Genomic DNA, 27460 nt, shown 5'->3' with positions numbered 1-27460 from the left:
AGGGACATGAAAATATCAAAAATAACACAATTGTAGAGTGATTTAATGCTTGCCCAATATATGCTTTACTGAATAATTCATCAATTTTAGAAAAGAAAAGCTTGAATCAAAAATTGCAGGTGTTAGAGGAAGTTTGCAGTGGTCTAAAAGTAGTCACTGAGTGTACCCATTGAAGAAGAGATGCTAAAAAGCAAAAATTACCTGCAAGAAACACAGGGATATAACAATAAAAATCTTGAGCTTCCATGCTTAATAATTCAGTAATCTGGTATAAATTCTCTGGTTAAAAACTGGATATCAGTAGTGGAGCCAGAGAGAGCAATGAAGTCCATGTGTAGTTGGAGTTCTCTTGAGGATGGGGAGAGGAAAACCAGAAGAGTTGCTGTTAGAATTGTTGAAGGCTATGCTCAGCCCTTTTCATTGTGCAGTAAACTGATTTGGTTTTTGCACAGAAATAGTTTCATATCATATTTGAATCACATTTGTTATACACATGAATGTGTATAAAATCCAGCCAAGAGGAACCAGAAACTCATCAGGAACAGGATGTTACTGAATTGGTGAGAACAGTATGTGGAGCAACCTCTGCATTGAGGAGGTAGATCTAAAAGAGAAGCAAAATGTAAAAATAGGCTAAGGAGGTTGTGACTGTCACAGGAAAAAAATCTAGCGTGATAAATTTAGTCAGCAAAAGAATAAAGCTCAGTGACCTATTGCTTTGATTCCTTTTTTTTTTCCCCTGAGAACAAGGTATCACTGCTGTCTGATGCAGTGCCTGACGCAGAACAAATGTTTCCTTTTTGTCGTGGCTTTCACCAGCTTAACTGACCTGTTAAAGTCATTCAATTTTTAGACAAGCATCTCTCTCACACTGGTGTGAGCAGGTCTGAAATGGTTTAACTTCTCAGTTTCTTATCATTCTAGTGTTTTCTCATCTTGAAAACAGAAGCTCATTATTTCAAGCCTGGAGCCCAAGTCTGGTTGGCAGCAGACTAAGAAAGGCCTTGTGAAGGAAGTTGTTCCAGGGGAGTAGTTATTACAAATCAGTTTTTTAATATATCCTAGAATTTGGTTAAATCTGTGAAGTTAAGATATTTTCAAGCCCAAAGTTGCCCATAGTTAAAAGCTGGGGGAAGAGGACCATTTTGAGGTTAAAAAAAAAAAAATTGAAGAAGTTCCAGTTTTGGAGGGTGGGGGGAAGAGGGGACTTAAAGGATTTGAACTGTTCCACATTGTGTAGTGAAAACCATCAATGGATGTTTTATCTCTGTGCTCATGTTCCTGCAGAACCAGGACTTCTGAAAACATTTCTGGTAATGTGCAGCCTTGTGGCAGTTAAAATACTTCCAAACCATGGGGAAGAAAGGTTTTGGAAAAAAAATCCCAAGTTCTCTTGAATAGTAGGCAGTAATTTAGCCATAATTGGAGGGAGTTCAGTATTGTCTTGACAGAATTGCTTGCAGGTGGTATGACCTACACTGGAGACCGTGCTGCTCTTTGAGAGGCTTTTTGTATGTTCCCAAAGACTGCCTGTGCCCTCAAGACTATAAATCTGAGATAAGATTGAACAGACAGCTGCTTCATCTTGGTTATTCTTACTCTCACAATACTTGGAGTGGATGTGATGAAAGCCAGACAAAATACTTTGTTCTGCAGTTGAAGCACTAAGTTTGATGTGGTGCTAATTTTGTAATTTGCCATTATCTTTTCACATTGTGTTAGCAAAGCTTTCTGCAACAGGAAAGTGGTATAATGTGTCAACAGGGAGAGCATATGGCCTTCAGCATTTCTGCGAAGCTATTTTGCAGGTGTGTATGATCTGTTATTCCTATTTAATAAAATGGTTTTTTATTTCTGAGATATCTTTGCATCTTCTAGAAGTTAAGTGAACCCACATATAAAATGTATTGCTGCTTGGATTTGGTCCTCAGATGCTTTTGGGCTCTAACAGTGTTGCTTTTTTAATTTATGCAAGCAAATGAAAGAACCAGAAATAAGGATGATAAAAAGAATAATCTTTATTTCAGCTGGAAAGAAATAGGGAGGGGAATAAAATACTATATGGAGAAGGAAAAAAGCTCAGAATAATGAGAGGAAAAAGAAGCTGGATAATAGAAGAAAAATACAAAAGAAGACAAGAGGAGGTTATGTAACAAGTGGAAATTTAGGGTTTGAAGATAAGAATATTAGAAGAATTAATACAGAAAGTGAAAAAATATTGTACTGAATGTGAATGAGAGACTGCAAGAAAATAGGAGTGGGACTGGGAAAGAAGTCAGGATACTTCTGGAGTTGAATAGAGACCAGAGAGGAGTTTATGAAAAGTCTATTTCCTGGCAGGTTTAATTGCCAGGTCTGTTGTGCAGCAGCTTCAGAGCTGACACCTGTGAGCTGCAGCCTCAGAGCCAACCTGGTACTTCTGCTTAACATGAGTGTGCAGCTGAATCCCCAGAGGGTGGGACAAGTCAAGACTCAAACTCATCTTTAAATTCCAGTTTTTTAACTTCTTCAAAATGAAATACTGAAGAGGGAACGTTGGACAATATCTGGCATATCTGACTGCAGATAAACTTTTCATTTTTTAAAGATCATTGAATAAATACATTATTTTGTGTATTGCTGCACAAGTAGTAGTAACCTTCTCCACTCTTTCAGCATCAGCAGCAATATAGAAATTTATAATTAATGATTGAATGTATTTACAAGTTATGGCAGATTTATAATGAATAAGCTGGTCATTGAAATGAGGTTTTCCTAGAGCACTGGTTGTTGTGTTGAATATTGGAAAATAGTTACTGAGATCTGTAAACAGAAGTTCTACTGGCAAAAAGTAATGGTGATTCACATTTTTCTTTGACTTTTAGGCATTGACTTTTAATGCTGTGTAGGTTTCTATTGTGTTCTCTGGCTGTGCCTTTTAAAACAAAATCCAGAAAGCAGCATACTGTCTTTAAAAAAAAAAACAAACAATGGACAAAACAAAACCCCAGTCTGGCACAATGCTAAATGTCATCCAAGTTGCACTGAATTACTGAAGGAGAGTACCGTTTATTGTACTCTTGTCTTAAATTCAAATTTGGCACAGTAAGTGCCAAGCAGATTGCCATGTGGCATTTATTTTTGGGTGATCAGTAACTTGTCACCTCAGTTTTTCTTGAGTATTCTCAGACCCAACTGGGCTTTAAGTCTGACTAAAGGAGGCACTATTGCATTAATGTTCTTTCCAGATACAAACTTTGTAGAATTGTCAGGATAATTGAGAAGATTTGGTAATTGACAAGTCTAATTTTCTCTGATGACTCCATGACATTAAGGCTGCTGTCTGGTTAGGTTTTCATCCTTCAGTATTTAATTGCTGGTAAACTGTCCAATTTATATCTTTCTTTTAGATTTTGCCTTTTCCTCTAAAGCTTTAGGAGATGTTTAATAAAACAGAAAGAAATTCTGTGTTGAACATCCACTTGCTTTTCAGATAATAATTCATTAGAGATTTTTTTGGTAGGTTTTCATAAATTCTTTGAATAACATTTTTTGGAAATGTTCACCTTCATTTCAGCATTTTAGCCTTCCTTCATATTGCAGGATATTTTAGATAGTGCTGTGTGCAAACTCATAATGTAAAATACTTCAGTGGCATATAGATGTTTTTATATAGACTGCAGGTATTTTTGGGAGAAGAACTAAACAGAAGTCTAGTCAAACACGCTAGGTGAGCTGAGTGTCCCATTACACCAGCTGTCTCTGTTGTATGTGCTATACAGAAATAATGGGATTAACTTATAACAACTCTTGAGAGGAACAAATTGTAGTTAATAAGCAAAATAATTTCATATTACTCACTGTGAAACGTTCTAAATGAGAGTTTATGGAAACTGCCTATATCAGTTTCACAGTACTTGAAAAGGAAAATGAAACTCTGACTCGGGCTTTTTGGAAGTTCTGCATTTTCAGCAACCACTTTTCCATAGGCTGTGTACTGGTATCACAGCTGAGCTTGTTTCTTTTAAAGAGTGCATTGAAAATAAAATATATTTAAAAGAACCCAGCTTCAAACATCTGGTGGCCCCCAAGTTGTACACACTGGACACAAGTTTATTGTGTACAAACAGGCTTATACAGTATTTTTTCCAAGCCCTGTAACATAACAGGTGATGGAGATGATGGTTATTATTATCATTATTCTTAAATTTTAATTATTTTTCCCCAAGTAAAATGGTAGATCTGAACCAAACAATTTGTTTGTTAAAAATCTGTTCATTAAAGTTGAAAAATTATCACACAACCTATAGAGAGAAGCAGCAACTTTGGAACTGTGGCCAAGGACAAACTCAGGTGGTGAAGGTGGCTGGATGTACAGAGCCTTAGGCTGGGCAGAAGCAGTTCTTGTTATGTGAATAACAAGAAATGTGAAATTCCCTTTCATCACATGCTCTCAGCAAGAAGCCTGGGCAGTATTTACAGCAGCTGTGACTTGGCAGAGCCAATCCTTTCCATCCCCTCTGTTTGCCTTCACCTCTCCATCAGTGCAGGCCAGGGAGGAGCCCAAAGACAGTTTCTCTGAACCTTGTTGTGATGTTCTCCCTTCTTCTCAGGTATTACTAAATGCTGATGTGGGAAGGGAATACCCCCTAGTAAGGGGAGTGTGCCTTAGTAAATCTGCTAGGAAGTGGCTGAAACAGAAATCTGTTGATGACAGGATGCCAATGGCTTCATCCATTAATGAAAACCAAACCAGCCAACACAAGATCAGCTGTTAAGGAACACTGCAGCAGACCTGAGAGAAAAGAAATAACTCTTTTGTTCCACAGGCAGGATGCAGTGCAGGTAGTGGTGACTTGGTATTGAGAGTCACAGAGAGGGATGGGAAGAGAAAACAGCTGGGTCATGCTGCTGTCCAATATGGCTCTACAGCTGTGCAAGAGCTCTGAGCAGTATCTAGGTCTTAGCCTTCGTTCTGGTTTTGTACTTACCCACAAGCTGCACGACTGAGTGACCTGGATGGATGTAGGCAGCAGAAGGCAGTTCAGTAAACTTGAACATTTTTTATCCACTTATATTGCTCAAGTTTCTGTATCATTTACTGTGTTTTAAAGATAACTCCTATGTTTTAGAATTTTTGTTTAAAAGTTGAAGTGTTTTTCTTAAATATTCTTGTGTGTGCTTATAGGGTGGCTTGCAAACCCTGAAAAACTTGTGGGTTTAATGATTTAGCTCCAAAGGCTGTACTTTATCAGTTGAAATAACTGTGAGAGGGTAGTTAGGATACAGGTAAGAAACTGCATTTGTATTAAAAACAAGTCGCCTGTGTGTCAGGGTTGCTAGCAATAAATCCATGCTATGCCAAATTTCCACTAAAAATAAAAAATTAAACCAAAGCCATTTTCTCCTGTAGTTTAAAAGTATAGATTTGTAATTTGCCATAAAGCAAGGAAGCTAAAACTTGAAATTTGGGTTATTTGGCCAATGCCATACATCAATCTTCAAGATTCCCTCTGAGGCTGAAGCTTCTCACTGCTAATGCCATTTCTCTGTGCATTTTGTGTTCTTATTCCTTTTAAAATAGAAAAGGAAAAATCACGGCTTTATGCCACTTAAAAGAAAAAAAGAAAGATGCAAAACAAAGCAGTGAATCATGATTGGAGTAGTTAACTAGATTAAAGCTATAAAATACATATCCTGCTTAAGCTGCTTGCCTTGTTGATCAAGCTAACCAGAGTTTTTGGAAGATGGTTTTTACAGGTACGTCCTTATTCTAACTGTTGAAGATCAAAGGATAGGTAATTCAGATATAAAAGTTTTGAAGGTTTATTAGAAAGTCAAGGAAGTATTTCAAGATGCTATATAATGGGACTAATGGGATGAAATGAAGTAAAATGTGGAATGATTATTGAAATACAGTTCAGTGCTTAGAAGTACTATATATTGAGTGTCTTGAGGGAAGTAAGAAACAATTGTAGTTTCTAATTGCTTCAACTGTTACAACAATAGAGAAAGTATTGGAAATAACATACTTTGGTGTTGAGATTAGTAGACATATGATAGCAGATTAATGTAAGTTTATAAGTAAAGATTAATTTCCTTTACATTAAACTTTTATACCCCACATCTTCTGATAATTCTCATCATCTATTCATTTATTGTTAAAAAGGTAGAAAACCAAACACAGCCCCCACCTAAAACATAAACTTAAAAAATCCTAGACCACCAAAAACATTGAATGATATTGAGGTGGATTTATTTGCATTATAATTTTTGTCAGTCTAAAAAATAAACAATGAAAAGCCTTCTGAAATGGCACAGGAGGCAGGTTCAGGGTGCTGATGTGAGGTATTATAAGGGACTCTTAATCATAGGCTCTCATTCTGTTTTGAAGCACTGGATTTTTTTTCATTTCATAAATCTTGTAAGTATTACTGGTTTTCCCTATTTGTCTGGTGCTAAACATCTGCTTAGTTGTAGGAGTTTTGTGTTGTTTGGGTTTTTTCCCCCCAAATCTGGACCTTTAAATCCATGAGTTGAAGGATGACCATATGAAATATTTTCCTTATTTACTGTCCTGTTTAAGTTCTGTCCTGGATTACTGGTTAGAAGAATATATACTAAAGAATGGAATAGCATGAAAGTAAAGTAAATAAAAGTAAGCCTCATGGTGTGACAGCTGCAAATGATTTACCACAGTCTGGATCCATCTACTGATGGTTTGGTTAATCATTTTTATAGTGTTGCAGGTGTATTAAAAAGGATCTGAGTATGAACTGATACTTAAATTAAAAAAAAAAAAATCTTCAATAAAACCCTAAGTTAAATGCCTTTAATAAATTGGTATTTTTCAGTGTAATGCTTTCACAGAAGTAAATTCCTTGTAAATTTTGTGTTGACTGTTACTGATACAAAGGCTTGTAATAGCTTCATTTGGAAATCAATGTTTATTTTTATGACATGTTCAAAAATACATATTCAAAGAACTGTATAGGAGTTAGCATACCAAATGCCTGTAAAAGAAATCCTGCTATCTAGCTGCTCACTTGGCATGTATTTTATTTTTCATCTTGCCTGGTCAGCAGAGACTAAGTGCACAAATGCATAATTTTACCCCCAGTTTTTTGTGAATGAAATCTGGGAAAAACCAGTCAGAAGGTTGGACATTTATATTAAAACATTGAAAACCAACTCAGAGTCCTGCTGATTGTATTCTTTGTTTTACCTTACTGTGGTTTACTCAATGGTAGGTGATAGTATCTGTTCCTATAGTTCTTCAGGCTGTGAAAGCATATTTAAAGAAAGACTGTCACTTTGGAGGTAACTTAAAAGTAAAGTGTTTATTTAAAGAAGAAATTTATTTGAACCCATATTTTCTAACATTTCTTTTGGTGTTATTGAAGGATTTGTGCATTTAATAGAATTTTTTCAACATTTTTCTGCTTTTGATTTCTGTTCTCCCTTTTTCCTGTAATGAGTTCATAGCACTGTTTGATTTTTATCTGTTGCCTTAGTAATAACTATCAGGTCACAAATCCAGTGTTAATTTCACTGCAGGGCCATGCAGGATAAATTGTGTGAAAATGTCTTTGCCTTATATGTGGTACATACACAGTGTAGCTGTTAAGTCGGATAAATGCATCTCATTCAGTTTGTTCATGTGTAAAGCCAAGTAATGAAATGAAGTCAGAGAAGTGATGCTGTTTTAAAATAATTTATGAATGATTGCTGGGGGAGGTTCCCTAAATAGCACTACTGGTTTGTTTGTTTTAAGGTATTATTTGCCCAAACAGCTCCTGGAGCACAACAGGTCTCAACACTTTTTCTCTGTTGAACATTTCTAATCATCTTGTAAAAATTTCTTTTTAATGCAACAAAAAAAAATCCTTTTTAATGTTTAATATGCATCATTCTGTTGAACTGTACATTTTTGTTGTCTCTAGCATTTATTTTGAGACCTATCAGGAAATCACATAGAATAGTAAGGGGAGGGCTTGGTTTGTGCTGTAGATTGGCTCCCTTGGCAAAACCTAGAGGGCACATATTATTCAAATACTGGAGTGTATTTGTAGCAATATGGAAGTGTCTTCCTCTTAGGTGAAAGACAGGGAATACAGAAATGTGAAACAATTTCAAGTTCACAATGTAATCAATCTTGAAAAGACACAAAATTAAAGTGTAAAAGGTCGCCTGGTTAGGTGCTACCTGATACAGCGACATGAACAACCTCAGTGAAATGTATTACTGGTGCCATTCAAACATAGAGTAAGAGATATGATGCCCTTTAGATCTGTTTATTCACCTTTACTTTAAGGGCAGAGGAACCAGTTCTGTAAATTGGATTCTTTGGAGTCTGTCAATAAGAGTTAAGCTGCCACAGGCTAGTCAATATGCCTTGTGCCACAGATTGGAGACCCCCCCGAAAAAAAAGGTTGAAAGGTTATGTGCATTGCAAAGACTTGCTATAAATGAAAATAGTTAAGAAATGAACCGTGAATAAAACATGGTGGTATCTAAAAGTTAATCCAGACCTTGTTATTGGGAGCAGTCTGCAAAGCAAAGTGATGGCTGTGTTGAAAATGGGCCATACAGAAGGTGTGAGATGGAGCACAGACACCAGATCAAAGGAAAATAAGAAATCACTGATGAGACTGTTAATTCCTCAGTGTGGTGAGAAAGAATAATGTCTGTAAGGCCAGTGAGGAGGAGAGTCCAGGGAGGGAGGGGGAACTAAACAATGCTTGGGTTCTCATCTTTTGGGGGGGCTGGTTCTTTCCTGGAGAGTTTCCAGCAATGGGGCTCAAGTTGAGTCTGAGCCTCTGCAGGTGAGAGGCGTCTCACCTATGGCTGCTTAAAGTCTTTGGGGATTTTTTCTACAGAGTTCTAACAAGTCTGGGAGAATGATTCAGACAATGATTTTAAAACATTTTCATGAAAGAATAAAATTCTTTTGTGGTATTTTAATTCTTTTTAATAGTCACTTGTATACTGCACTCGCCCAAAGCATGTTTTACAGACATCTTGAAAATAGGAAAAGAGTGTGAGAGCAGATTATTATCAGCAACTATTCATCTGTTTCCCAAGGGGAAATTGGAACAGGGATATACTGGACTGCTGATTAAAACTTCTGCTTGCTGGAGGCCCCTTCCTCACTTGAATCTTTTGGTCATTTATGAGTGGATGAGGCTTTTTTTTTTAGAAGAAAGAGGGAGAGCCCTGTTAGAAGCCAGGGGAGGAAACAAAGGCTCAACAAAAACAGTTTAAGACAATTTGGGCTTTCTTACTCTACTCCCTTTTCTTACTTCCTCGGTTATATAATTTCTATTGTATGTTTATAGACTGAGGAAGGAGAAGATAAAGTGAGCAGCTAAAATTTTATATTTTCAACTTCAGGTCTTTAAATAATATACTTAAATGAAAGTACTGAAATTAGTTTTTGAAAACAGGAGTTGACAAAAGCTAAAGTCTCCTGTTACTAAAGGAATACCTATTGCCCCTGCATGTTGGTGAGAGAGGGAAGCAGATGAAAGTACTGAAAAAAGTACTTAAGGACTTGGTGCAGTAAGGAACATGCTGGCATCTAAGGAATCAGGTAAGATCTCACTTAAACCTGGACCAATTAGGCTATTTTTAAACAAAGTTTTGAACGTTACCTTTTAAAACCTCCTGTGTCCTACATATGAGCCCATAACGAAATGTGAGAACTGAAACTGTGTAACCACAGTTTAATACAGATGGCAGATGAATTTGTTACAGATGAGATACAAACTAAAAGAAATCCTAGCACAACACTAAGCCAGCAGCTCTGTCCCATTTGCACAGGAATGAGGGAAGAAAGAGGAGCTTATCAGAATGAGAAATGTAAATTATGGTTGTTAGCGATGGCACATTCCAGGAATTTTAGATTTTTCAACCATCTTAATATTTAAGAACCAAATTTTGTTTTAGATTGTGACACATGCCTGTAATGTTGCTAATTTACAGTGGAAATAAAAGATAGGATGCAGTTCGTATTTTTTTCTGGTTCATGTAGAAATGGAGAATGACTTATTAGTGAAATGGAACAGCTCTCAAGGGAAAAATGTACTAATTCCAAGTAATCTTTCTTTCTTTTCTATTTCATATAATAGTAGAGAAATTATGTGTTAACACATTTGTAGTTTGAATATTATCAAATGTATTACAAACATATTACATCTATTACAGTAGTCCTCTCTATCTTATATGCCTTATTAGAGTTCTGAATAAGTAAAATTAGTGAGAGTTAGCTCGTGTTTTTCAGGGCATGTAGTTCTATCTTAAATGCTTTTATCTTACTGCAAACCCCAGTTTTTTATGATTCTTGGCACATTGTGGTAAACTAACTCAGGCATTGCCATAATTCTGAACAGAGGCAGAATCAGGACGTATCAAAAAAAACCCCTCAAACAAACCCCCTTTCCCCCCCCCCCATATATATATATATGTATGTATGTATGTATGTATGTATATATGTGTATGGATATCACAATTGACCTGGAGCATGGGCTCTGCAAGATACTGGTCAAGTCTCTACAGGTTTTTGTATCTCACTATATATTGATCTATCATATTTGTTAGCTTTAACCAGCTAGAAAATCATTTAAACACATGCCCATATTGTCAGATCCCGTCTCTCCTCCTGCAAACTCTGGGACGGTCGCCTCCTCTTTACGCATCTCTGAAGAGGGTTTTGCTGCCCTGCCATGTTTTCAGTTATGCTTAAGCAGCTCCAGTGGCTTTTCCTTGCATCAATGTAAGAGATGCCACCATCTCTGCAAACTCTTCAGTGCAGAAATGCACATTAACCAGGCAGTAAATATGGGTAAGCAGTTTGAGACTGTGGATTTTTGTCCAGTTTTGTAAATCTTAATCCCTTAATAGTGTAATATGCTACTGCAGACAGCTGGTGTTGGAGGAAGACTAGCCAGTGCTAGATTGGGAAATTAAAAAAAGGAAGTACAGAAAGAAGAAGAAGAAAAACACATCAGCTGGGATGGACAGTGCTTTGAAATGTCATGTAAAGCCACTGTTGGAAAAAGAAATTAATCCCATGGTTAGAAGCTTGGCTCTATTGCCCATCCTCTCAGCAGAATCTAAGAGCCCTGTCTAGGTTTTGCCTTTTGAAAACTGAGCAAGCAGCTCTTGGTCAGCTGTGACAACACTTGAGCCCTTATTTCTGCTATGTTTTGTTAGGATATGCTGAAGCAAATGGTTTTGTAAAGAAAAAAGATGATATTGTATAACTTTTTTTTTCTTTTGCAGGTTGCTCTAAAAGCTGTGCTTGTTCTGTTTTCTATTTTAAAAAATTGTGTTATTTTTCTGAGGGAATGCTACTCCTGAGACTTACTCAGCCAAGAGACAAAGGGAACCAGTAGATTCCTGCAAAGAACATGTTATGTTGCCTCCAGTCCTTCTTACAATGACTTTAAAACCCTGTACTGTATGCTTGCAAGAAACTTTAAGCACATTTTCTAATTCAGACTTGCAACTTACTGCCCTTAAGTGACACATTTTAACTTCCTGTAGTGTGTATATTACAATAGTGTTCACACAGAGACACAATTTCATACTTCTGAGTTTTTCTAACTCAGACAAAAGACTCATCTGGACTATTACCTTGGGAAAAAATTGTAGTTCAGCTTCTGTGCAGCTCTTGATGATGACTCAGGGGAGTCTCTTAGTGTTCTGAGTGCTATGTGCAGGGTCATGCAGGGTGGCTAGAGCTGTATGACTGTCACTGACCTGGCAGCTCCACATTCTGTCTTTCATCTTCTCTTCCAGTATAAAGCTGATCTTTTCAATAAATCAACTTTTGGGTTTTTCTAACAACATAATCTTGCAGTGATTTCATGCTTGCTGCACTGTAAACCATCATGTACAGGAGCATTGAACTATATTTGCCATACACTTTCTACAATTTTTATTTTTGTGTATCTTAGGTTCTGTGCATTGGCTTATTGCTTCTTCTTCTCTCTAAATAAAGTCATGAAGAACTTATAAGCAACCAGTATTTATGACACCTCCCTAAACTAGATGTTCTCTGTAGAGAACCCATTTGGGGATTTATTCTGGTTTCATAAAAGACATTTTCTTTTCCTGACAGCAAAATTCTCTGTCTGGAACAAATTAACTGCCATTCAAGGACTAATCTCTTCCTCCATGGCAGAAATTTCTTCCTCTGTGGCACTGCTCTTCAAGCTGACTGCTGCAGTCACTGTCACAGATACTCCCCAGAGGTTTCAGACCAGAATCACATCTGCTGCTTTGAGTCACAGCTTCATCCTATCTGGTGGGATTTCAGTGTTCATTAGACTAATTAATGATTAAGTGTAGCAATATGACATGGCTTGGCTGTTTTGTCATGTCAGTCAGCTTTCTCAAAAGTTCACAGTATTAGTTATTTTCTGAATGTTTGGTTTTGTGCAAGATTTTAAATAAGCAGCTTTCTCACTAAAGCCAGAAGTGCACTGCTGTCTGGTATAATCTTGCTTGAGCTGCACAGAGGTATCCAAACCAGCAGAACCTGTATTCATAGAAGGAAATGTTCAGGCAGAAACCTCTCTGTAAGGGAGGTCTTTACCTATGTGAAATTAGAGGTATTATGAGGAGAGAGGAGCAAAAGCAGGAGAGTGGGAGCAGAATGTAATGCTAAAATTGAGTTGCTTTCCTCAGTAAATCAGAACAACACATAGCACTGAATCTGCTGCTGCTTCATTGTGGCCCTGTGGTTTCCCCTCAGAGCAGGTTATCCACCTCTGCTTAGGTACTTATACTGGTTTTCCAGCTTTTTAAGAAAAGGTGCTTTGTAATTCTTTTCAGGAAAAAAATACCTAATTATATTGTGTGCATAAGTAATTATTGTTTATATGTATTATTAATCTAATAACTGGTAACTGTTTTGGATGAGGGGGTTGAATGTACCCTCAGTAAATTCACAGACAACATCAGGTTGGATGGGGATATTATCTGCTGGAGGGCAGGAAGGCTCTGAGTAGGTTCAGGCTGGACATCATGAGGATTATACACTTGGAGACCACCGTGTATCTGAGTCACATGGAACCCATTGATGGTAGTATGGCACTGTCTTCACTGAGTAAATCAGAGTGATCAGAGTGATGACCCATATGAGGGACATAGGTTTACAAACTTTTGGAGAAGACTGAACAGTGTGTGACCTGGTGGTGAGAAGGCATAGAGCAAATATTTATCTATCCATGAGGTTTTGACCCTGCAGTTTTCTAAACCCATGTTTTCTGTCCATCATGCTTGAGGTCTGACTTGGCAGGGAGAGCATCACCATTGCTTCAGGAGATGCCATCTTACCTGTGGGATCAGATTTCCCCAGCAGTGTTATGAAAGGCTTCTTCTGGTTTTTCATCTTCTGGCAAGGTATCAGTCACCAAAGGGCAATGTGTCAAATAATAGTAGTCATAAAGGCTGCTTGCTCAACAAAGTCAGCTAATTTTTTTGTGAATTATGCAGTAATTGATTTGGTGTTCTTGTGACCAGCTGTTGAGGGAGATTTCTTCCATGACATAGCTGCAAGTATCTGAGAAGAACAATGAAGAGAGGCTACAAGGCACAGTTATTTGCTGTGTGCATACTATTACTTGATACATTTTCAATGTGAAATTTTTGAATTTTGTAGCTCACATAGGTCTGCTAGATAAGTATTATTTAAGATTTTTTTTCAATGCATTTTTCATATTACGTCGTCTCTGGTTTTTTTCTATGCTTCCCCATGTGAGAGCATGACTAGCAAAAGTTAACATTCTGTCAGTATTCCTTCTTCAGAAACTACCTTTGTATCATACACTTTTGCCTCTTCTCAAAACTGTGTAAGTTCTGTTTTTCTCTGGTCTCAGTTCTCTGGCCCTCTTTATGCCTGTAATAAATGCTGACAGCTCCCAGCCCAACAGTTATTTCCATCAAATGCAGACTGTTACGTCACTCAGATTTCTGAGTGCCAGTCTGAGATAAGGACTTGAATGAAAAGACAGCTGGCATAAGGTTTGTGTCTGAAGAAAATGTTACTGTGTCTGCTAAGGCAGCAGGAGCATCTAAGGCAAGAGCAGCCTTAACCTTCAAGGGGTGTCCAAATCTCCAGCATTCAAGGACAAAGCACATAACCTTTTGGCTTCTCCCAGGATTCCTAATAAAAATTGTTGTGAGAAGGTGAGAGATGGTGCTTGCTGCTTTCCAACATGAAGATGCCATGATGATCCAAGCTTTCAGTACCCTGAACTAGTCTGCTCCAGTGTATTTTGATTAAGATCAATGTGTTGAGTTTGGGCTTATTCCACATGCAGGTTTCTGCCAGCCAGAGGAGTCCCCGTGGACAGCACAGCTTACTGTAGCCACTGGGCCTAGGTGTAAAGAGCTTAAAAGCTTTAGGGTTTTTTTGTACTTTGCTTGTTCTCTGTAAAAGACAGAGCTGACAGGTAGATATGCTGTGCAGTTGTATAATTGACCACTCAGGGAAACTGATGTTTCCTTTCTCTGTAGTAGCAATCTTCCCAATACCAATTGGTGTTTCCCTAATCCAGGCCTCTCACTTATGTTATCTACTGTAAGCTCTCAACCTGTAATTTCCTTTTTCCTTGTAATGCAAGTTCTCTTCCTGAATGTGGTTCTTTAAAAAAAGGCACCGTTCTCAAAGCAAATCTTTGTGAGCAGTCATGGTGTCAGTGTGCTGACGTGGTCTCAAGTCAGGAATTAGCGGTGCTTCCTCATTATCTCATCTCTCCCCATCTGTCAGCATCCATTTGGGTTTTTTTGCCTTGTGTTTATATTGCAAGCTTTTTGGGAGAGGTGATTTAATTGTTCTCTTTCTGAACAGCACTTAGCACACTGAGTCCTTCCTGGTGCTGGAGATGTTTCGGTAATGCAGTCAACCTTTAGCAATGAAACTATGTGATGTTCTGCTTCCAACAGTGTCATTCTGCAGACAGTTCTCTTCTTAAATGTAGAATATAATGATCTGATTGCTCCCCTCCTCTTTCCCCATAATGCCCACCAATGAAAAGCTTGCTCTGTCCTCATGCAGGCTTTCCTTCCAGAAGGAAGGTCGTAGTCTTGTGCTGCCAAATGTCACAGACAGCAGCTTCTGCACTGGCCATGAGTCTCATTTCTCTAACAAAGGTAGTCTTTCCATTTAAGGGAGAAAAAAATACCACATAGATAATCTTTTGTATTTATTGCAATGAGAGAAAGGAGCTTTGCTGATGATATGTGACAGCACTTTTAATAAATGAAGCTCAGATTTTAAATTCTTTGTGAGAAATAGCTGGATGTCACCCATTTTTTGCCAGTGCAAGTAAGATCTGTCATTTGCAATGTCAGTGTTGGTGTTTGAGGGTACAATACTTATTAGAACTTTACTTTCTCTAGAGAGGTGTGGAGAGTCCAAGGCTGACACTTGAGGTCAGACTGAGAGGAAAAGGTAAAATCTTAAGGAAAAGAATGCACATTTAGTATGTGTGTTGGAGAACTAGGAAATAAAACAGCAACTTAGCTTTAAGAGATTACTTTTGCAGAAATTTTGCTTCAAGAACTGTTAACTTCTCAGCACATTAAAATATGGAAAGAAAAGATGTTGTTGCAGGTATGGAATGTTATTAGAAACAAGTTAGGAGGAACAGTGAATCTGTATGTGTGGAGAGTCTTGCTACTGCAGATGCACACACTGTTCTTCTCTTGACAAGGATCCCCAAACAAACTTCAGTTTGAGAAAGTCAGCATTTCCCTCTTAGACACAGCTTACTTGGGTGGATTCTGGGTGTTGTTCTTGATGCAGTAAGTAGATCCTGGGAAGGAATTAAGCTCAAATTAGAAGCCAAGAAGAGTGAAGACAAAGGCAACAGGAGGGAAAACCAGATAGAAACACAAGCAAGAAGTTGGATGAATAGTGGGGTTTTAGTGTGCTGGTGTGTCTGTTAACTTCTCTTATTTTGACCTAGGAAATATTTGAAAAATAAAATTGTATTTTATTAAATGTTTCTTTGTATCAGATAGTAATACACCATTGAATTTTTGTGGGATTATTTTGTATTCCACAGTTTTAAACTCTGGCTTTTTTATTGTGAGCCAGTCACTGTTTGGCTGACCTTGTGTGTGACTAATCCAATGCCATCCATATGATTGTACTTTTTTAAATCTTGTGAACCCTTCCAAATAACAAAAGGTAGGTTATGGCAAAACAACAGCATTCAGATTTAGTGGCTGGGAATACAGAGATAACAAAAAGACCCAGATTTCCTATATGCAGAGATGTTTTACACTGAGTGGGAATGAGCAGAACATAGGCAATGTCACCCTACTAGTCATTCACAGTCACCTGCTGACAAATTTAGCTCTGACCTTCAAAAAAAGAGGAAGGAAAAAAATAAATGAGAAGCCAAATTACTAGGTCCTAGTCTATGAAATAGGTCTGCTAACTCTTAAATAAATAAATAAAATAATAAATACATGCTTATATATATATATGTAATAAATAGTTTCATAAGTAATTTGCTCCAAACATTTTAGGTCATATCTGAGGAAGTTTTAATAGGGCCAGAAAAAATAGTGCAAAATATCAAAACAGTCTCCCAGCATTTAGGTGAATTACCTTTAGTCATTACCTTCCCATTAAAAGGGGAAAAGCCTATTCATGGACAGCTTTGCTTGAGGAGGTTTTTCACTTTTCCCTTGCCTCATAAGCCAAGCGTGTCTGCTCAGTGAACTGCTGCTGTTTGATATTTTTGTAGATCTCTATCTTCCATTTGCACTTTGGTTCTCCTCTTGAAAATGAAATTTTGCTCAGGACTGCTAATTGCAATCTCCTCAGGCAAGAAGATCTTTCTTTTGTGCCAATGAAACTCATAGAAATTTCATTTTTGTGATGGGTTTTCTCCTCTTGGCTTTACTGTTCCTAGCCTTCTGGGATTAATTTGTCTTGGCCCCTTTGAGAAGAAAAGGACTTTCACTGCAGTGTTATTTCTGGAGTCCTCCTTAGGAGGCCAACAAAGCCAGTGCAGTGAGGATCCACAGTCAGAGTGCTCCACTGCCTGGTGCAGAACACTTTGTGAAGCAGTTTATCATCTGTCTTGCATGCCTGATGGCAGTTGTCCTCTGTCACTGAGCTGTCAGGTCAAGATGCTGTTTTTAGCTAAGGTTGCTATTTCTAAAAGGACCTCTGGGAAGAATTGACTGTCTGAAAGCAGATGCCTCTTGCCCTGTAATTGCTACCTAATTAAAATATTTCAGTTACAATTCTTGTATGCCCCTAAGTTCTCTAGATAGCTGACATGGAAGCTGTCAACTGTAAAGTAAATTTTTGTTTAATGTGACATTTTGGAGCAAAATCCCAGTTGTGGGATTTGAGTTAAAGCTGTCAAGAAGTACTGGCTTCCTCTGGAGACCTTAACCAATGCATCCATATTCTCACTTGAGTTTCTATACAGTTCTATACTCCTATCTCAATAAAAATTTCATTCTGGTTTCCAAGTAACCTGTCTAATCAGAAGGGAAAGGTATTTGCCAGATAAGTATTTCAGTAGAGCCTACTGGATGAACTGTGAATATAATCTGAATGGAGTTAAATATTGCAACCTACGAGCACTGAACACATCATCATCATCATCAAAGAAAGAAACAAAGTCCAGAAGGAAAAATCAATGTTATTTTTTGCATTTTTGGTAATACATTTTTGCTGGTTTTTTTTTTAATATTATAATCAAAACCAGGTACAGTAATTACTCTTTGGAATGCACTAGGGCTGAATTACCTTTGCCTCAGGCAACATTATGCTGTTTGCTACTTACTACATTATTAACATAAGACCCATAAGATTGTTCTAAACAAACCTTGCCTAGGTTGCCATTTGTTCTTATCTGCTGAGAGTGGTTGAGTGTTGAAAAATGTGTTTAAAAACAATTACTGTGTAGAACACAATTCATCTCACAGATAAGGTAATGGCACAGTCAGTGTGGCAATAGGACTTTTTCCCTCTTTTCTGATTCCATTAATTTGAATGTTTGACTTCTCTGGCTTTCTGTATACATTATGTTGTATCTTATATATTTGGTATTGTTAAAGAAAAATAAAAATACAGTAACTAGTGTGTTAGAGAGGTCTTGAAAGTGTACTTTTTTTTCCTTCCCGGATCCAGGAATAGCTGAATCATAGGAAGTTTCAGAAAGGGAGACCATTAAATCCATTGACAGCAATAATTACTATTGGCATATGAATACAGGAAAACATAAAGCTGTTTCATTAAATGAACAATTTTGTGGTAGCTGGCCTCAAGGCTAATAAATGTATTTGTGTAATTATTGCATTTTAAAGGCTTATTTGAGAAGCAGGATAGTGCTGCACTAAATGATGTAGAAATGTAAAACAGAACAGCTCTTGGTTCAAGAGATTACAGTTAGAAATTATTGAATACAGGAGTGCAAGCAAAAAGAAAAATTAAAGTGTGAAGAGTAATTAGATAAAATGGGATAAATAGGATACAGTGCATTGATTTTATAAGCAAAGTCAAACTGTAGAACAACCAGATACCTATTCTTTGAACAAGTAAGTGGTTTTGATAGAACAAGAAAATGTTGAAAATTTCTTTTATCTGGAAAGTTTTGATTTTTTAGTTCAGTTTTAGTTTGGGGATAGTGGCATTGCTCAAGAACTATGAGTAAAGGTATAAGCAAAAATGTTGTTCAATAAGGTTGTGAGAAAAAGCTACTGGAAAGGCTAATTAACTTTATTCCTTTCACTGTGGTCCTGTTCATACTGTCACCGAGTTTGATACTATCAGATATCAGATCTTTCATGTTTTAAAATGAAGTTAGAGCTCAAAGAGGGAAACTTCCAACATAATATGCAGCAGACTACCTGCATATTAAAGCTTTTATTTTCAGCACTGTTCAGCATTTGGTTTTATTGTAAATGTATATATTGAACATATACATTAATATATTGAAGTAGTATTAGCATGGGAAATCCCAGGGCCTTCTCGTTATACTAAGGTGTGTGTAATAAATCTTTATTTCAGCAGCATATTCTGCTTAACTCTCAATGAGGCCCTTTGTTTTGTTCCTAACTGAGAATTGTAGCACCCTGGGTGTTACTTCTTGGTACATTAAATTTATTTCCAGTAAGGAAATATATGCATCAATGGGTACAAAACAGATTGTGTAGTATGGTTATGATTAGATTAATTTTTCACTATGTTGTAGCATTAATACACAACTAAAGAAATGTAATTATTCTTCCTTATTCTTTGTCTCCATTTTTTAATTAAGAAAGAATACCTTCATTTTTCTTCACTTTGCTCTTGTGATTAATGTTTGCCAAGTGCAGAGCTTAGGGCTGATGCTATTACTGCAGCCTTTTGAAGCATTTTCCAAGTACCTGTCACTTGAGCACATAAATGCTGAGGTTGTGTTGGGAATTGCTGCACGTTATGTTCAAAGCAGAGCTGGTCTGTCCCATCATTCTTTCCAGAAGAGGCTCCTCATATGGAGAGGAAAATGACCTTGACAGCACCTTCTTAATCAGAGGCTGAAAGGTAGCAAAAGACAATTTTAGCTTCTTAACACTTCAAAAGAAAGATCTGGATTTCATTTTCATTCATTGCCCTGAAAAATAACCTGACTCTTCATCTCCCCCTTTTGGACATTTCCCCCTGTCCAATTTATTTCTAAACTGTAGCACAGACCTCTAGAGTGTACTTGGGGTGAGCAGAAGGAGAACTGATCAACACCTACTTTGTCTCCCTTTTCTTTAGGCTGTTTTCAAGTATTATCCCCCTATGAATCTTCTCATGAGAAGCATAGAAAAGTATTTAAAACTTTGTTGAGAATAAACAAATATGAAGAAATTAAATTACATCTCCACAGAACTGAGATTAATATTTAGATTTTTTTATCTTGGCGTTGAGCTCCCATGATGAATTCTGAAGGACAGAGAACATAAATTTAATGTAGTCAAGCTGTCCTTGCACATAGAATAATTGGTCTGAATTGGATAAGCTGCCAGGGATTTAAAATTTGGCAGCTTAATTAGTTGCAACAAGGAAATGATAAACATGAAAGCGATCTTTACCTGGAGGTAACAAAGCAGGACTGTGGATGTGGAAAGTATTTGCTCAAAGCAGTTAAACACAAAGACTGTTCTGTATCTATCCTTTATTAGGTGTTTCCAAGTAACAGTGATTTATTTCAGAGAGGAGGTAAAATATATTTTCAAAAGGGACTCAAAAAATATAGCCTAGAATCTTTTCAGCTGTTTATTGATTTTATGTTGAAATTTTCATTCAACTTCATATAAAATTTGGTTTTTTATGTGTTTTCTAGCAGCTTCATTGAATTTTAAATACAAGTGCTATACATGAGACATAGCAGTAAATGGTGGCAGCTAGTTCTCTCCTATGTGGTCAAGTCATACATAACTTTTAAAGAAAACTGTAAGATTCTCCGCATAAATTTAGAATGGAATTTCCCTGTTGAATAGAAGTATGCAGAGTGTAATACACTCCAGGGATTATCAAACAAATCTGATGTGCAGCATATGGTTCACAGATTAAAAGGTTGCTATTCTGCTCTGTAGAGAATCTAGCTCTATTACATTAGCCTTTAGCTCTGTATTACATGAGTCTTTGCTGTGCTTTCTATAGCTGTAGCAGTTTTGATGTGGTGCTTAAGCACTCCCTTTTGTATTGAAGAGCAATGTGTTTGTCCCTTTCAGCAGGCAGCACATTCACAGCACCTCACTTTGCTGCCATTGTGCAGCCTATGCTGAATATACCTCACAGCACATTAGAAATGTATTGTAGCCCTCTGCTAGAGGTTTGTTTTGTAGCTGCTTTAATTGTCCTTACCATTTATGAACAGCAACTGGTGCAGATGTCACCAACTTCACAGCACTGGGGAAATGTTTTTGCACTCACATAACAAATAGGAAAGTGCCAGCTAAAAGCTAAATCCTTGGAGGAGTGAGTAAATTCAGTTTCCTCAGGTAGAATTGCTGAAAGAAGCTCAGCTTCTGCAAGTGGTTCTCTAGTGGTGCTAAAAGCTTGTTCTGGGTCTTTACAGCTGATATATTTTTCTATTAAAGGTTTTGGACTGGGAATTATACTCCAGTTCTTACTTCTGCTGTAAGCAGAGCATCTCTACAAAGCATAGTCAGGGCACGGAGTGAAACAGCATGGGTAGGAAGAGGTCTGATGGAATTCTGAGGCTAGAGCATCAAAAATTGAGACTGATGCTTTGTTTATTGGCAGAAAAGCAGAAATGCATAGTTGGGATGCCTGCAGATTCATTTTTAGTAAGTGAGAGGGAAAGAATGAGGCTATTCTGACAAGTTTTACTGTTGAAACTGAAGAGGAAATTACAAAAGCAGCATCCAAATGCTGCATTTGGCTAGATTAATCATTCAGACATCAGAATTTGAATACTTTGGGTTTTTTGATTGTCATTTATATGCTGTGGTAATGTAAATCCTATGGTTTTACCCATCCTGAACATGAAATGAAAAAAACTGTCTACACTGGTGATTCCACCATAAGAAATTTTTTGGATCTGCTGTGATTTTTTCCTTTCTCTGCTAGAACAGATGGGACAAAGGACAACAACAACAAAAAATTGTGTAATACAAGCAGACACTGCTGAATTAATATTCACATGCTACACATGTTTAAGTTTGCTGTCCAATTACTTTTGTTTTCTAAGCAAGGAGAATATACAAGTCTGTTGAGATCTTGATGATGTGCAGTATATGTCTGAAATCTATCACAAGGGTAATATTTGATGTTATGAATATAAAAACCTGAGACTGGGTTTAGAAATTTCAATTAAAGCACCACAAGTGAGTGGCATGGATTTGAAAGACACTGAACACCTGCCATTTCTTAGAATTTGGTTCCAGAAAAATCTAAAAATATGAATTCCTGAATGCAGATTTAGGATGGTCAGTTGAGGTTGTCAAAATAGGATATTTTTTGCCAAAACCTGTACTCTTGAAAAGGATCTCATCTGCCACCACAAATATGAGCTCAGATGGAGTCACTCCAGAATTACCCTTTTGGGTTTGTTTTGTAAACTGTCCTGAAATGACTTTTGGTAATATGGGTACATCTGTGCATTGAAGTCCAGGGAAGACTTTTGTGCCAGTTATTTCAAAGAATTTATTTTTTTTTTTTACACAGGACATATGCTTAAAACTGTTACTAGTAAGGGCATTGTGCCCAGTAGTGACTGCAGCTACAGTGTGCTCATGTGCACATATGCATGCTGCTATTCCTCATTGCTCATCGTGCAGTTTTCCCTGAATGAATGTGGGATTGGTGCCAATAGGTTTGTAAGGGGTTTTTGTGTGTGTGTGTGTGTTTCTGGTGCTGTAACAGGCTAATTAAGAATGAAATGAAAGTGTATATTTAATGTAAGTTTGTTAAAGAAGGCTTCCACCATTTATTCCAGCATGGGGTGTATGTGTTGGGGTCATCACAGGGGCTTTGGGTGCTCCTCCCCAGCAGTGCAGCAGTGCCAGAGGCTGCTGTGCCTGCCTTGCTCTGTTTGGGCACTTCCACCCTGCCCATGTGCCAGGGCCTTGCCCAGCCTCACCTTGCAGAAGAGTTTTTCTCACTGTTGGCTTTCTCAACTCTCCTGCCCTTTGTCCAACCAGTGTCCCTAGCAATAGGGTCTGAGATTGGTTCTTTCTATTTATTTTCTTTTCAGGAGGACAGTTTGTCATCTCAGGAGCTTAACTTGTGGTTAAATTACTTTTATCTGTTTTGCATGCTCTTGCCTTTCCAGAAGTGCAGCCCATTCTCTGGCCTATTACACTGTGCAAGAAAAACATCTTTAATGCAATGTCTTCTAATTAAAATGGAAAAACACAGAATCATAGAATGGTTTGGGTTGCGGGGGATCATAAAGACCACCCAGTTCCAATCCTCTGCCATGGGCAGGGATACCTTCACTAGACCAGGCTGCTCAAAGCCCCACCCAACCTGGCCTTGAGCACTTTCAGGGGTGGGGTGTCCACAGCTTCTCTGGCAGCTGTTCCACTGCCACATCACCCTCACAGGAAGGAATTTGATCCTGATATCTAATCTAAACCTACCTTCCAAGATCCATTGCTCTAAGCATGCTGGCTCCTGGCTCTTTTGAGACTCTTGTGTCTACACTCCCATTGTTTGCTGCTGGCCTTGGCTTTAAATTGATTTTTCTTTCTTTTTTAGTGCTATGTACATTCTGCAGGTCTATTGATTTTAATGAGGACTGATTTCATTTTTTGGGATCCCAGAGAACTTACAGCAGGCATTAGAATACCCTGGAATATATTAAACCTAATTTAAATTTAACTGAAGTTGTCAGAATAAATGAATAATTGAACAAGGTATGTTTTGTGAAACACCTGGGGGATTTTCTTTCCCTGCTTTTATACTCAGTAATTTGCAGACAGCCCTTATCTACATTGAGGCTCTGGAGTGTCATTATTCTGCTGCAGGTAGTACTGGTGGATAACTGCAAATAGTCATTCTTCTTCCTCCTCTCTCCCAAAAGCCCCAGTGGTCTCCATTTATAAAACAGGGATGGCATTATGATTTTCTTTCATAAAGGTTCTGATGAAGAGTTGGGCACTCATACACTGAGTAAAGGCACTAAAGACAAGGTGAAAAAGTTGATATTACTTTGCTTTTTGTTGCAGTGCAAAACATACAAGTGTTATGGACCCCAACCTATTTTTTCTGGCTGGAAACTGATCTTTGTTTTAGGAAGAGAAGGAGGAGGATAAAGACTTTTTTCCTTCCAGTGCTTTCATTTAATCTTCAGCTCTGCCTATTACTTTCCAGTTTACCTCTTCAGTAAATTCAACCTATCTCTTTAATGGATTTTAACTGCAGGGTTCTGTCTGAAAATTTACAGAGCACTATTTTGCAGACTGATACATACTTTGGTATTATTTTCATGCCTAATATATTTTATTTTCATAAATAGATCCAGCTTGTTGTATTTTACTATTTTTCTGTTATGAAGAGCAAAACAATTTCTGTCCCCTAAAGTTTCAGGTGCAACCTGTGAAGGACCCACATGAGTAGGTGAAATAAGTAAATGTGAAAAGCACACTGACTGTTGGCAAAGAGGTATCTGGTGCAGAGTAGATAAGTTAAAAAAAAAAAAAGAAAATATCTTTTTTCAGTCTCACAGCAGATACTGCAACAGTATTTTCACATGACTCAATAAGTATGTGACAGTACTGTGGTAACTTAAGGAAGTGAATTTTTTTGTGTATCTTGGTGATCTTAATCCTCTAAAGGTTTTTAATGCCTGTCAAACACTGGTACACTTATTTTGCTTAATAGCTACAGAGTTTAGTCTGTTTGGACGCTAAAAAAAATCCTATGTTTTCTTAATTACCATAATTATATGGTAATTTTTAAATCATTTTCATGTACCTTGTACATGAATAGCACATGCTGAATCAGAGAACCTTTGGATGTATGTAGTTATCTGTCAAACAGTACTAAATTCTGAGTGTTTATATTACCATAATATACTGATTGTAATAAGTGGCCTTCACTGTGTCATTTCAGTCTGTGCTGAAGGCATTTATAACACAGTACATTGTTGCTGCCAAACAGGGGATTTGAAGGTTTAATTTAGTTTAAGTGTATAGTGGCAGCTCCCCTGGTTGCCTCCCAGGAAAAATCCATTACAGACATAGAGATGATGTGGCAGCCTTTCCCTTGAAGAGCTCCTCAGGTTTCTGTAAAGAGAGCCTTAGATTTATTCATTACTTTTATGAGAATTATAAATTCTGTCCAAAAAGGCTAAAATCCTGAGGCAGAAACTTTGTTGGAGTGGATTTAGTCTGACAGGTGGGCTGGAGCAGTGTCTTGTAGAAAATGGGGACGCTCAGAGCAGTGATGGCACCTTATGGGCAAGCATTGATTTTCCCTGGGAGCTGCAAAGCCTGGCAGGGTGAGCAGCTTCTCTGCTGCTGAAGATGCTAAGCTGGAAACCCTGATGCATCCTGTAAGATCTGCTTGAAGGGAGGAAATGATCCTTTTCTTTAAACATTTGACATTGTCACTTTTAAAACACCCTGACTCATTAAAAGAAAAAAGGGAGGGAAAGTGGTTTTGGACGCTTAATTTCCTTCAAAACTGTTCATTTTCAATATAGAATCAAAGGATTAATCTAAGGAGGGTTGAATATGGAAACCTGAATATGTTTTCAGGTTTATTTTTCTTCCATGTACTGCAGCTTTTGATATTACAATTCATAATGCTGAATTTCTTAATAATTTTGACATCCTCAGAAATCAACTCTATTAAAAATCTTTCTGTATATATCCAACTCAGTTATTTTGTGTGGCTTTGTATTTGCATGTATTTATTTGCTTTCTAAGATACAGTATTTGCCTAAAAATTCCAAGGATTCACATGTGTTTTAAATTTTCTTTACATTTTAGAAAATAAGCTAGGATTGCACAACTTTGTCACTGAAGCTGTATTCCCTGCAGGAGTTGCAGTATTAGCTGTGTTTGTATAATACCACAGTTTAAGCTTTTCCTACCATGTAGGTTTTTTCCCTTCTCAGGAAGAACTTGAAAAGACTGACATTTTGTTACATTAATATACAGGCAGGGCTGCACAGACTTATATAAAAAATGAGCACAATAAAACAGGTGAACATATCAAATATATTTAGTAGTTGTTATAATCTATGTAAGTGCCCTTTTAAATTTTGGAAAATAAGTTGCTATGCTGTAATAACTATGGACATGTTCAACACCCAGGCTTTGGTAGCTTGGCATTTGGATTTGCAGATTCTAAAGTTCCCTGGTTTGTTTTCCACAGAAATGAAATATGGTGTTTATTTATGGATAAACAGCAGGCTTCTATTTGAAAATATATAACCTGTGAGTGCAATAACCAATGAGAAGGAATGATAGGGGCAAAAGGTGCATGCTTGTAGGGATTATGCAGTAGACATCTGCATGCTTTTATGTGATTTCTTAGTCTTTGCTTTTTTTGACTGTATAGACACTACATTATACATTGCTGCTGACAACTGGCAATTTCTGACTTCCCGGTAGAATTGGATTTTAAGATTTAGATATGTGGATTTAAATTTGGCTTCCTGAAACCTTGTCTGGTGGAAGTAAATAGGAGTTTCGTAGTAGGTGTCAGCAGGCCAACCCTTGACATTTGTTATTTCCCTACGCTTATGCAGAAAAAGAAATGTGTATTGGGAAATCAGAGACTGAGTCATTTTGGCAGCTGAAACAGTGCAGTACTATGCAAGGTTTGACAGGCAGTTAGCAATTTAATTTAGGGGGCCTTAGGACATGAGGACACATTAATGTTTTGATATCTCTCCTTCATGAATCTTCCCTCCCTGGGAACCAGAGCCTGGCTGGGACCTCAAGTGTGCAGCTCTGTGACAGGGGCTGAGCCTGGGCGAGTCACTGCAGTCTCCAAGGGGTGGGCAGAGACCCAGCCTGGCTCAAAACCACCTGTAGGTGCTGGGTCCCCAGTGCCAGCAGGTTCACTCTGGAGGCCCTGTCGTGCTGCACCACCAGCTGGTTGTGTGGCCATTGCCTCCATGGCTGCACTGGAGAGGAGGAGCTGAGGAAAGGGCTGGGAGAATCTCAATGCCTTGTGGGTGAGGGGGTAACACTCCCCATAGTCATGGGCAGCAGTGTCTTAAATGGCATCTCAGCATATTGCCCCATCACGGGCTGTTGATTTGAAGTAAAAAGCAGAATGTGCTTGGAATAGAGGGATGGGAACTGCTAGTACTCCTGAGGCTAGCACATCTGGGTGTTAAGACAACAAGGGGACATAAAGCAAACTACATATTGACCAGAGGAAAAAAAAAAAGAAGCTTTGACATTTTTGATGGTTATTCCTGTGTGATAGCCTGTTGGATGCAAGGTGTTTGAGGGCTTGAGTATTCAGTATTTCAGTCAGCATAAATTAATAGAAGCTGAAAAGTGCTTCTACAGCATCAACAAAAGTACTTGTGTCTCCTTGGGCATTTATTTAGCTCTCCCTGAGAACATGGGCACAAAGTCTGTGTTCATTTGATTGCTGTGAAAAATGGTAGAAGGCTTCCACTCTCCTTCCTTTTCATTTTGCTCAATTCAATTTTTATGAGTTATTGTTTGTGTGGAACAATTGATTCCACACAAAGAATCAGAAAGAAGTAGAACATTCTGTCAAATGCTCCTGTTGGGTGCAGATTCACATCCCTGCAGTGTGGTGCTAAGGCATTTCAAAACAATCATTTTTTGGTTAAGACAAAAGTAATGCCATGGAGAGGGTTTTGTGCATCTCAGTGGCACTGAAATAAGACTGCAAAACCTAAAACCAAGAGGATGAGAGTGTCACTGGCAACATGTTGGATGCCATAGATTAGTTCTATGTGACCTTTAAGAGGACTGAAAATCTATTTGATTTTGAGCTGTCTTT

The 27460-nt window shown here is 37.7% G+C and overlaps 1 protein-coding gene across 1 annotated transcript in view; it reads left to right on the top strand.

Annotated features, from left to right (window-relative positions):
• SLC2A13 (solute carrier family 2 member 13) overlaps positions 1-27460 on the top strand; it is a 141150-nt gene that overhangs the window by 71640 nt on the left and 42050 nt on the right. The window lies entirely within an intron of this gene.

Source organism: Geospiza fortis, unplaced genomic scaffold (genome assembly GCF_000277835.1).
Source record: "Geospiza fortis unplaced genomic scaffold, GeoFor_1.0 scaffold424, whole genome shotgun sequence".
NCBI lineage: Eukaryota > Metazoa > Chordata > Aves > Passeriformes > Thraupidae > Geospiza > Geospiza fortis.
The sequence above is the reverse complement of the archived record's forward strand: the minus strand, read 5'-3'. Positions and strand labels throughout refer to the sequence as shown.